Source organism: Aedes albopictus, chromosome 2 (genome assembly GCF_035046485.1).
Source record: "Aedes albopictus strain Foshan chromosome 2, AalbF5, whole genome shotgun sequence".
NCBI lineage: Eukaryota > Metazoa > Arthropoda > Insecta > Diptera > Culicidae > Aedes > Aedes albopictus.
The window spans coordinates 311190470-311203342 of NC_085137.1; the positions used below are offsets into that span (position 1 = coordinate 311190470).

At 35.6% G+C, this 12873-nt stretch overlaps 1 protein-coding gene across 4 annotated transcripts in view; it reads right to left on the minus strand.

Moving 5' to 3' along the window:
• LOC109420874 (peroxisomal targeting signal 2 receptor) overlaps positions 1 to 12873 on the minus strand; it is a 99019-nt gene that overhangs the window by 34487 nt on the left and 51659 nt on the right. The window contains exon 1 of one of the 4 annotated variants that reach the window (XM_019695373.3): positions 11888 to 12052. The exons of the other annotated variants lie outside the window; for them this stretch is intronic. The gene's annotated coding sequence lies outside the window, so the exon portion shown is untranslated. Of the gene's footprint in view, positions 1 to 11887; positions 12053 to 12873 lie in introns of those variants that run through there. 4 annotated transcript variants of the gene reach the window in all.

Consider the following 12873-nt stretch of genomic DNA (forward strand, 5'->3'; position numbering starts at 1 on the left):
CAGAAGCTTGCAATCAAGAAACGATGTATGGACGACTTTTGCATTGTGGTTTTGTCTAAAACTTTACCGAATAGAGTAGGGGTCGCACACGCATACCAAAGTCATGACAGAGTTGTAAATGCGACTCTTCACGAGGTGAGTGTAAATTATTGTCGCGCTTATCTTAGATTCTCAACAAGTTGCGTTCGAAACGCGCAGCATCAGATCGCGCCAGACCGCGCACGTATGATTTACACACGGTGTGCACCTTGGCTAAAACTGTTTTTGCAGCCGCCGGGTGGGAGCTGTCATGGATAATCAGCCGCCGTATACAAATCAAACGGGGTGCAATCTTTTCGCGATAAACGACGGCTGGTTGAGATCATCAGCATCTGAGTGATTAAGCTGGGATGCACAATACATTCACCTCGTGGAGAGTTGCCTTCACAGCCCCCTCACGACTTTGGTATGCGTGTGCGACCCCTACTCTATTCGGCAAAGTTTTAGACAAAACCACAATGCAAAAGTCGTCCATACATCATTTCTTGATTGCACGCTTCTGAGCTGAGAGAATTTCAAGTGAGTGTAACTTTTTGCAAGTGAGTGTTCCCATCCTTGCTAGTACTACAACTTTGCCAAAGAAAGTATGGTGCTATATTGTAATACGCCTGAGATATTCGCTCACACCCCCAATTAGGTGATATCCCATAAGCTATGTGATTCCCACAACACGGATTCCCACTGCATCCCCAAACCAATTTTGTAGTAGGAGTCTAGACTGTAGATATGGAGAAATCCCAGCAGTATTTCTTGAATCTTTTAAAAGGAAAATCCCGAGAGAAATTCCTGGATAAATCCAGGAAGTAAATGTAGGAGGAATTATTGGAGAAATTCTTAAAGAAACCTTTGGATTTTTTTTTGAAAAGGAGTCCTGCAGGAATACCAGCAAGAATTCCTCGAGAAATCACAGCAGGAGTTCCTGAGAGAATCCCAAGAAAAGCTTCTGGAGGAATTACAGGAGAAATGTCTGGAAAAATTTTTTATAGCGAAGCATCTGAATGGATCGTTATAGAATCCCCGGAAGAATTTCTGGAGGGATTTCCAGCGAATTTCTTGGAGAAATAGCAGCAAAAATATCTAGAAGGAATGAAGCAGAAATTCTTGAAGAAATCGCAGCTTTAATTTTTGGAGGAATCTCACCACGAACTCCTCAAGGGTTTCAAATCGATAAATCCCTGTATAAACATTTCTAATAATTAGCTGTTGGTTTTTACGTTAAATTAAGTATCAATGCATTTGATTATTAGTATACTATAGCACTAATGACTAATAAACAAACAAACAAACAATTAATGTCAAATCATGTCACAACACTAATTGTTCTTCCTAGAATTAAACACATCCAGTCAAGAGATTTGGAAAGTCGTAGATTTGATTTTCTAAACAAAATGGTTTCGTTTTCGTATTTTTCAATTTTAGTTTGTTAAATTACCAATTGCTTTGGAATTGAAGGTTTATGATTATCCAAGATACAAACTGTGCCCACCCTAAGGCTTTACGACGAAGTGCTGCTGCGTAGGGCTACTACACAATTATGGACGGACATGATGGCAGTGTGCGGACTCCCGATTGAAGTGGATACCGCACTTACTTCCTTCCTTGTTATGGTTCATTAATGCAATTTTCAGCGAATGTCTCTTGGGTTACAGATGACTTTGGAAGAGATGCACAGCCCATTCGAACTGTGCACTTGACGATTGGTGAGGTAGCAACAGTACCGATTGAACCAGCTCAAAGCTCCACGTGCGTTTTCGTAGGTATAGGCAATGCGATGCGATGGTGTGAAACAGTGTTCTCGTAACTTTCGTACACACAACCCGCGCCGGCATGGCGCATATGGAAGCTGAAGCTTTTTGGATTCAGCGCTCTGGTGGTGGTGATGGCGTGGTGTGCTACAACTTTAGATGTACATATCGTAATGATGAAGTTTTGTGCCGTGTTGTTTGTCCAGCTTTGTTTTGTTGGATTGGGGGCCTACATATTTGTGAATGTGTGAATAGGGTGAAATGTGGCGGCTTTTGTGGGTTGATTGTGTGAAATAATTAGGCTCTTTAATTTCGCAATCATTGCTTTTCTATCTGTTATCTCATACGAGTGGCATAATTATCTCATTGACGAATTAGATGATGGAAAATCCACATAAATCGACCATTCAAAGTCTATGTGATCTATTGTCGCCTGATTTTGGCTGATAGATAGAGAAAAAGGAATGAAGATTTGAATTAGGTACTCCAAAGGTACAATCACTTATATAACCAACATTGCAATGATATTTTTATTCCTCTTTGATTGAATTGCAGTTTAACAGAATTTCATCACAATTTGTAATCAGGCGTTGTTCAAACAATCAGCATTATTCTGTCCTAGCGTAATACAGGCTTTAAAGTCGGAAGTAGCCTGTGTTAGGTATATCAGCCTCATATTAAACATGTATTCAGTTATGATAACCTGCTGAAAGCAAGAACAAATAGACGTGCGAGATGCAATTATAGTTCAATCGTATTTTTTTTGTTTCATCTAAACACATTTGTAACACACCCGCTCTTCTAAAAAAAATTTTAACTTGGAATTTGATCTCATGATCTCCCAATCACCCGTCGCATGCCTTGCCGTTTACACCATCCTGGAACTGGGTAGTCGGTCGCTGAGAGCGAAACATCTGCACAAAGCTGTGAAAGATTAATATTCGGATTTATAGAAGGTTTTTTTCCTGTTGGGTACATTTCCACTGCGATCAATTGTATCGTATAAGATGTTGTATAAGATGATAAAGTGGAGGCGATATGCGTACATTTTACATGCGCCTAAATGGAGACATGCACGCATATGGCCTCCACTTTATCACCTTATACAGCATCTTATACGATGACTGGTTGCCTGGGGTGGGCCCCTATTTAATATATATGCCATATGCCAGTGTGTCATATCACTATGAGTTAAGTGATTCCACTTGCTGACTGTAGGCATTATCCCAGTACGGTATTACAGATCGAATAAAATGTATAACCTTGCTAGGAGAAGTCATCCATACGTCTGATGGTTGTATTACACTCTTATCAAAATATATACACCTTTTATGGAAAAGTGCATCACAGTTACACAATAAATGCTCCGAATCTTCCTTATAGAAGGTTAGAAATATTACCAAAAGAAAGTTGTGAAGATGACTGAACCTCTGAAATTGCTTCGAAAATAAGTATATGTTTCAAATATTTAGTGTTGGTGTTCAACAATTAACAATGGAAGAGTGTTAATCAAACAAATTAATCATAAATCCGTTTACATAGCTTACTGTTAAACCATTATTGAACGTATCTACAATTGCTGAAGTACTAAAAATCAGAAACATTTGTTCGACTTATATAAACTACAATAATCAGCTTTCGAAAACTGTGGAACATAAGTTTTTTAACGTGTAGAAAAAAGTTCTTCAGCTTACACCAAAGCTAGTAAGAGCAAATCGAACAAACAAAAATTGCTTACGTTTGTTAAGCTTGTAATTAAATCGTTGTTCACATAGGGAAGTGGAACCATCTCGGCAGGGGTCCTATTTCTGCTATAACTCAGCCAATTCTGAATCAATTGACACAATTTTTTGAATGCGATAAAATACGTATAGAATGTAGTCGTATACAGAATTTCAAGTTCCCTGGACATAGTGTATCATTGTGCTTGCCCCACAATGTACAAATTCATGCAACGCATACTGGGGCAGGATTGAAAATTCACGGAAAAACCTCTAGCTCGTAGAGATGTCGAGATCCACACTTGGTGTCTTCAGAGAAAATATTTCTATGAACAAGGTCGATATTCTGAACGGTAGCATATTTTTCTCACGTTATTCGCATAAAAGTCCTATAAGTCATTTTGGCCATCTTTCATTTTAGCGATATAGTGTCTTCGGCAAAGTTGTTCGGCAATTTATGCTAAAAAAGTTTGCCGAAGATGTCAAATTTCCAAAGCCTACTGTTCTTGAGATATTAGTCGTTTTATAAAATACCTACCTAAAATCGATTTTTTTTTCATTAAATTACGTTTGTAAACAAATTTAATGCCCGTTTTCGAGTATTAATAATGAAAAATACTAAAATATAATAAAATATGTATTGATTTTTTATAGAAAGTTCTTGAAAATCACGCAAAATGTATATAGGATGTATTTTCCCCATACAAACTTTAAATGCATTTTAAAAATAGTTCCCGGGCACCAAAAACGATGAAATTTAGGATTTCAACTAATTTTTGGACGGAGATTCTGATTATGCAATAATCTGTACACCCCTAAAGAACCCAATTGTTGGAAATAAATAAATAAAATAGTACATATCACAGATAAAACGCCAGCAATTACTAAAAAAAATCATGTTCTAACGACTTTTTATCCCTTCGACCTCTTGTCCTCGTGATTTTTTTTATTCGACCTTCCAACCCTTCGATATTTTGTCCTTCCATCTTTATGTTATGACATTCGAACTTTTGTCTCACAACCATGCGACTGAAATAAGTTGCGAGTGAACCTTGTTCTTGGCGAACAAGTGAACATTATACAACTTGCTTTAATAACACAGCGCAACATTTTTTTGTCTCAAGAGCAAACTTATGTGTCTCTGACAGATTTTGGGCCGCTGGATCCGAATCCGGGCTCAGATTTGCTCCAGCACGTCACACTTTTGTGCTATACCTCAATTTATAGGGCAAAACATGCGATTTTGGCCTTTTTTGAATGCAAGCCGTTAAGCATGGACATATTTTTTATGCACTCAAAGGATAAATTTGTCAATTAACATCTAAATTAATGACTCATGCAAAATATTTCGTTTTACAAAATCAAATTTGATAGTTTTAAGTGATTTATGTTAGGAACGATATTTCCCATACAAGTCTCCCTCCAAAAGTTGCATGCAAGTTTACTTACTAACATAAAATGCTTAAAGCTATGAAATTTGATTTGGTAAAACGAAACATTTACATAAGTCGTTAATTCTGATGTTAATTGACCAATTTACCCTTTGATTGTTTAAAAAATATTTCCATGCTTGCAATCAAAAAAGGCCAAAATCGCATTTTTTGCCCTATAAATTGAGGTATTGCTCAAAATTGTGACGTGCTGGAGCAAATCTGAGCCCGGATTCGGATTTAGCGGCCCAGAATCTGTCAGAGACACATAAGTTTGCTCTTGAGACATACCAATAGTTAATTTTTGTTTCGCAGTGTAATCAAACTTCAGTTGCATTAGGGTAGGTAATCATGAGTTGAACTTAAGTGCGGCTTTCTGAAGCCGCAGATATTCTGACCTCTTTTTTTCTCCCTCATGGGAATAATTTACTACGATAAAATCTCATGCACATGAAAGCTACGGGTAGGGTCTGGGACCATTTGGGCAGGAGCACCTATTCTGGGCACTTGCTGCTATTACTCAGTTAATTTCAAACCGATTTACTTGAATTTTTGTACATGGCTAGATACTGTGCATCTAATCGTGTCTCAAAAATCAAGTCAATCGGTTCAGATTTGACTGAGTTATAGCAGCAAGTGCCCAAAATAGGTACTCCTGCCCAAACGGTCCCAGACTCTATTAGCTTTTTGTAAAATGTTAAAAAGTTTGTATTTGCACCGAATTCCATAGAAAAATCGATATAATAAAGACACTACACCGTCTTCAGGTTGCACAGACTGAATAATCACTAACATTACGCACGGACAACACGGAACCCCCAGTGGACCAGTGGAGAATTTTTCGTTTTGGAATAGCCTATTTCCTAGAAAACCGTTTTCCTGATTGTTCCATTTCCCGGAATACCTCATGTCCGGGAATGCCCAATTTCCCGGAAAGGCAATTCTAGGAAAACCGGAGAAGATATTTTAGAATCGTTAAGCATCATCTGGTTTTTTGATTCTTATTAAAGATAATTTTATCAGTTGATTATCAATTTGCAGAAACTCGAGCCTTAAAATTGTAGAACTCAATAAATGAATGGAACTCAGAATCTCGTTTCAGTTCACTTAACAAAGTAGAGCCAGCATCGTTGAGCCAAATGGATATATTTTGACTGGCTTTTCAATAGCAAATTATTCTTCCTTTTCGTCAAAGGCTGTTCTAGGTGCATTTATATAGTTGAACTGCTAACTGCATAGGAGATTTGCCCTTCTTTAATTTACAGTCTGTTCTTTCCAACGATGTAACGTTACAGAATTGATTCGCACCCAATTTATTAATTCTATCTGGTGTTTTTTCTTCGACCTGAAAGAACCCCACATTTTGAAGAGAACAAAAAATACCGGATAAAGTTAATAGTTGGAACAGCCTATTAAATAAAGATGGACAAATCTCCTATATAGAAAGCAGCAAGTGCCAATAAAACACATGGTTACCAGCATGTGTTTTATTGTTACTTGCTGCTTTCTATATAGGGATTTTGCCCTTCCGTATTTAATAGGCTGTTCTTTCTAGTTACAACGTTGCGTATTTGATTGGCGGCCAAACTACTAACTCTATCTGATATTTTTCATTTTCTTACAAATGTGTTGTTCTGTCAAGTTAGACTGTTACAGAGTTGTTCAATTGCCAAACTGTCAATTGCACCTTTAGAGATTTTCCCTTCTTCTAGCATTGGGCTGTTCTTTCGATCGCTTTCGTTTCAATCTAGCCTGATGACAATTTGGCTTAGTAATAATGTGGCCAAATGTATTTTCCTCTCAATAAGCCACACCCAGTCGTTAGACAAAAACTTGAAGTTGGCCACTTGTACTGTAATTTAAAGGTTTAGTATCAAAAAGGCAAAGAATATATGTGAGAAACAATAAGAGGATATAAGAGGGTGAGTACTACACATAAGTTTAATACAGTATACTCTTCTTTGATATAGTCATTCATTGACTTCCCCATTTGAAATTTCGTCTCTCATTTATTTTTTCATTTTAACGTTTTATTTTAGTTTTTTTTTGTTCACGTCTGATGAGTAGGTTTCGGAAGCGTTGTCGAAAGATGAGCCGACTTTTTCATTTCTTGAGCTAATATTGACTAATTTGCAACCCACCTATAGAGCTCGTAAATAGTAAGAATTTTTAGACCAAACTATGCGCAAAATGCAACCGCTACTATTTTATAAGATATTATTCCTTTCATTTGTTTTCATTCTAATGTTATCTTTTGGAATTACAGCTGCCAGAATTGTCATTGAAAATTTTCCTTCATTAAAAAAAGACTGTTCATTCAAGATGTAGTGATAAAACTGTTAGCATTATAAATGCTAATATTTTTTAATGTTTTGTTTTTGCTTAAATTTATCAACGAATACCAACCAAAATATGTCAATTATTGTGCATTTCATAAAAAGGTTGAAATTAAATGAGTCTGGGAATAGCGATAACAGTTTTCCGGGGAATGTTCCATTCCAGAAAATGGGTTTCCGGGAAATGGGTCATTCCGGAAAATGTCTTTCCGGAAAATGGTTTTCCGGGAAATGTCATAGAATCGTTACGTAAAGAGAAATGATAAATTTCGGTCTAAACTATCCCTGACCACCTGGGACTAACAAAACTATTACATATTTTGTCATTTTGTTACAATACAAGCTTAAATTTACCAAACACCGTATGTAACATATGTATATAAACAAAAAAGAGATTTTCTCATGAGGCGCTGAATTTCGTTGATGACTACTTGTATCATCCCCGAAGATTTGTGAAAAAATACCCGGATTTTTCTCGTTTTCGAAATGCTCAATGTATGAGTTGCTATGGGAACAGCGAACTTCCCCTTCGATTTTCTCCGTTCGTGGATTTTGTTAGATACGGTGTTTGGTAATGTTTGTTCCAACGATTGTTATAAAATATGTACCGTAATTCGGGGTCAAATTGATCACTTTACAACAACTTTCGCGGATAACATTAGTGGCATTTCAAAAATTGCCAAAAAAATTTCTGGAAAATCAGTACCCAGTGGATCTCCATGAAACAATGTGACATAATTTTGTTCAACAAATTTAAATTTTTAGTTAAATTACTTCAAAAATCAAAAAATTTAAGATGCCACTTTGGGGCGAAATTGATTAGTATACAATTAAGCATCGATTAAAAAAATTCCTTAACCACTTAATTTTGCTCTTCTAAACCAGAATAGCGTGTCAAAACTCTTACAACTAGTGAATTTGACACTTAAAATGCAAAATTAAATTTTGAAATTTCCCTCTGAACGCCTAAAGGTAGGCAATTTCTTTTGAAATAATTGATTTCTGTTACAATAAATCACTTTTTCGTCAAAAAAAGAACATTTATCAACTTATTCATATTCAGAATAGCTTCATAACTTTCCAACCAAAGTTCTCCACAAGAATGTTAAAACAAAAAAAAAAAAAAAAAACGGGAAGTCCTAGTGGCAATCGATTGTTTAGAAGTAATGATTTCAGCTAAGTGAAAAATACTCTGCAATTATTTAAAAGAAAATAAGGCTAAACTAACTTTTTTCTATAAAACTAAAAGTCCAAACTTATCTCTAGACATCTATGAACTAGATTAGGTAAAAAATTTGAGATCATAGCGACGCTTAGAAGTTCCTGGTATGCAATTACAATATACATAGTACCCAAATGATCAATTTCACCCCGCTGATCAATTTGACCCCGGTTAATAGTAACAAGATTCAGACAACCCTCCAATATAACAATTTACGATATAATAACAACTACATTCTTTCAAAGTTTTTGGACTTGTTTAAAATAACGAAATTATAACAAATTATGTTATCCATCGCACAGCCATTGATCGGGTTTATCATTTAAATGAATTCAGTTTGTGGACCCTTTTTTATGCTGCTCACTTCACAATATTGTTCTGAAAAATTAATTTACGTTTGAACTATAAGATAATTACATTTTTTTTTAATTTAAAGAATGCTTTATCATACCACGAAACACAGCCAATCGGAATGGGCATGAAAAAACAAATGGCTTTACAGGTTTGTGTAAAAATATAAAGTTTGCACCCGATTATTGTGTTGCATGGTTGCATGGCACTGTTTCGGATTCGGAAACTACTGAACCGATCGGCGTGGAATTTGGTAAGTGGATACTTTTGGAGCCGGGGAAGGTTCTTAGCTCGGTGTGAGACCCCTCTCATCTCTGGAAAGGAGGGCTCCCAACCCATACACACGAATTTGTTAGGGTCGTCCCTATGGGGCTGTGCGTAGAAACACAGTAAAGGGTGATAGGTCAAAATTTGGTCACACAATTTGTTTCATAACTTGAGACTGCGTACACCAAAACAGCTGATTTTTGAATCAGTAATGGTACATTATATGTAGCTTGTACCATACAATTTTCATCAAAATCGGTCTAGTATTTGCGGAGATATTGTTGAACCCTGAGATCTGCTATTTTAAAATTTTGTGCAAAGAGGATTAAAAAATAAGAACACATTTTTACTCTTTTATTTATAGAGCCAGAAATACTGAACCAATTTCAATGAAAATTTTTCTGTATGTAAAGTATACATATCAAAATGTTGTGTAAGAATTTCATTCAATTTGATCCAGCCGTTACAAAGTTATATTTGTTTAGGTGGTCAAATTTTGTCGAATTTTGTCTAGTCAAGTCAAATTTTGGTCACACAATTTTTTTTCATAACTATTAAAGACTGCGTACACCAAAACAGCTGATTTCTGGATCAGTAATGGTACATTATATGTAGCTTGTATCATACATTTTTCATCAAAATCGGTCTAGTATTTGCGGAGATATTGTTGAACCCTGAGATCTGCAATTTTAAAATTCTGTGCAAAGAGGATTCACAAATTTTTACTGTTTTATTTATAGAGCCAGAGATACTTAAAGGATTTCAATGAAAATGTATGTGAAGTTTGTGAAGTATGCATATCAACATGTTGTGTAAAAATTTCATTCAATTTGATCCAGCCGTTACAAAGTTATATTTGCTTAAGTGGCACACGGTCAGTTTTTTTTCATATTCAAACTGCTACAACTTTGAAAGTATTCATAGCCATTTTTATTTTCATAATAGTGTTATACTGTAAAATTTTGATAAAAATCAGAGCAGTATTGGTAGTTCTATAATCAAAATTGTACTTTACTGACCTTAAATTTCCGAAAATTTACTATGGCGCGCCTTTGTACAAAATTTTAAAAAGGTAGGTCGATGGTTTTATCTGTATATCAACCAATACTTAAGCGATTTTGATGAAAATTTTGTGGTAAAAGCTACATATAATGTAGCATTACTGGTCAAAAATTAAGTGTTTTGGTGTACGCAGTCTAAAGTTATGAAAAAAATTGTGTGACCAAATTTTGACCGTATCACCCTTTAGGCAGGCAGTATGACGTTTGCCGCGACAGCTAATGTTTGATATTATATTTAAACAAGTAAAGGTTTGTCGTTTTTGACAATCTTGACCTTGTTTATGATAATTGTCGTTATGGTCATGAAATAATAACTCGTAATCATGTCATAAAGGGGCATATTTATGACTTCAATGATTTTTTCCTCATGTTTTCGCAAACGCGGGTTTTCCCGTGATACTTGGGCACCAAGAGCTGTTATGTACTTGATCAAGGCCGGATTTACAATTTTGAAGGGCCCGGGGCTACAATATTGTGGAAATTTTCTTTCTAGAGGAATCGATAAAAAAAAATACAATAATTTATCCATAACGGAAATCCAGAATAAAAGCTGGAATGCGAAAACGATGATAAAAATATTTCAGGTGAAAACAGCTTAAAGTGTGCTAATGGGATAAAACCTTTAGATTCAGTAGAAATTCATGGTGGACTTTTTATAGAGAATTAAAAACGAGAGCAGAAATCTTGAGGTATTCGAGCTTCATAGAGAATTTCTTGTGGAAGCCTTTTTTGCATAATTGAAGCACAAAAACATCTCACACAGCTGCATGGGAGTTTCGAGCAACCTCCACAAAGAATGTTTGACAAATTCCATAAATTGAAAACAACTTTTGGTAAAAATCCATGGAGGAAAGTATTCAATGTCGCTTTTACTTATTTTTTTATAAACTCCTCAAATTGCCTTAAAATCTATCTGTCAGAATTTTCAAAGATTACTTCTTACTATTGCATCCATAATTCAAACAGAAAATCTTTTGGAACTCAAGCATATTGTTCATCAATTCTAGGGGCTGGCACGAATACACTTTATAGTATAAAGTGTCATTACTAAATTAAAAAGAAAATCTGGGGTTCATTTTTATTATGTCAAATAATATCCAAAAATTTCGAAAAATCGCCTTAAAATACTTAAAAATATCTTCGAGAATTCCTGGAATAAATTAACAAGAATATTCAATTAACACTTTCAGGCCTTTCATGTTATAGAGTTCTGAAAAGTTCTGAATTCTGAAGTGAGTTCATTTAAGAGTTTCTCCAGGATTAAATGTAGAAGAAATTTAAATGAAAACATTTTGGGTACAGCATGCCAGTAGACAGTCAGTTAGGTTTTTTTAACTAGTTTGTTCTTGCTTCACATGATTATTCGTGAAATGAAATTTTGTGGAGTCAACCCTTAAAAATTGGGATGTCCAGGACCTTAGTACAATTTCCTTATATTAAATAACTCAAAATTAAGCTGTAGAAGCCTAAATCTAATTAGCATAAGCTTTCAACAGTGAAATAAAGGTTTTTTGGTGTGATAACTATAATAACCAAAAAGCAAACCAAAAAGTATATATCAAGTCACAATGTCTATTCCTAACAACAAGAATATAATGAATGTTCAACCACCAATCAAACAATTGTTTTATATCTGAGAGAAGAATTAGCATAAGTTATAATTCCCCAATAAAAAGAAAAAAAAAGTTATCACTCTATCATCTATCCGAACTAACCTTAATACTGGAATCGATCTCTATCGACCAACTTAAAAATCACACCACTAGAAAAAGAAAATCCCGCGCGATCAAATCCGATTGCACCACTTTCACTTCATCGCGCCGCCACGTGTCTAGAAAAACTGATTCGGGCGGAAAAATCATCTTCCAAAGTTGTTGCAAGTTCTGCCTGCCTGCCTGCCTGCTTGCCTTACCCCGCGGTGCACTGGGTGGTGTGTTTGCGCCGCCCGAAGCCAGCCGCGCATCTCCGAGGGAAAAAGATTTTCCAACACGCGCGTTATTCTTTTTACTTGCGCGCTCTATTCTTGTTTGTTGTGATCGTTTTGTTGATTTCATTGGCTGGTGCTGCTACTGCTGCTGTTGCAGCTCACTTCACGCTTCTCCATTTGGGTTATGGTTCTTGTTTGTATAATAGTTTTTGGAATGATATGACCATCTTTCAAAAACAGATAATAGATAAACTAGTTTAATTTCTTTTTTCTGATTAAGGATCTTATGTGTTTTATCTACTTGTTCTCTAGAAACATGAACATTTGAACTATTAATTACTGGCAACACTTCTCCTTGTTAGCTTGAATCCACAGGCACTGCCTTCTTAAAAGCTTAGTGCTTTATAAGCACTTCCACATTGAATAATTGAAAGTTTGTTCCAAGATAAAATTTTAAAGAACAAACTCCTTTTATGGACCTCCTGGAATATTGTTATTCGTACATCGTGTGGCCTATAGGTAACCAAAATGGGAATCTACAACATCAGTAACTGTTAGTCATGATAAGTCGACTTTATTCAAAATAGTTTGAAGGGCCATATCATTCGGAAAAGCAGTGTATTAGTATGGCAGAAAAACTAGCATCGTTAATATTATATGAATAGATGGCGCAGGCAAGACCGTCGAGTGAGCCCGGGCTTAGAAAATAGAAAGCAGAAAAAATCGACAACCGTCGTGGCATCTTGCTTATAGCTTCTAGTTTTATAGGCAAAA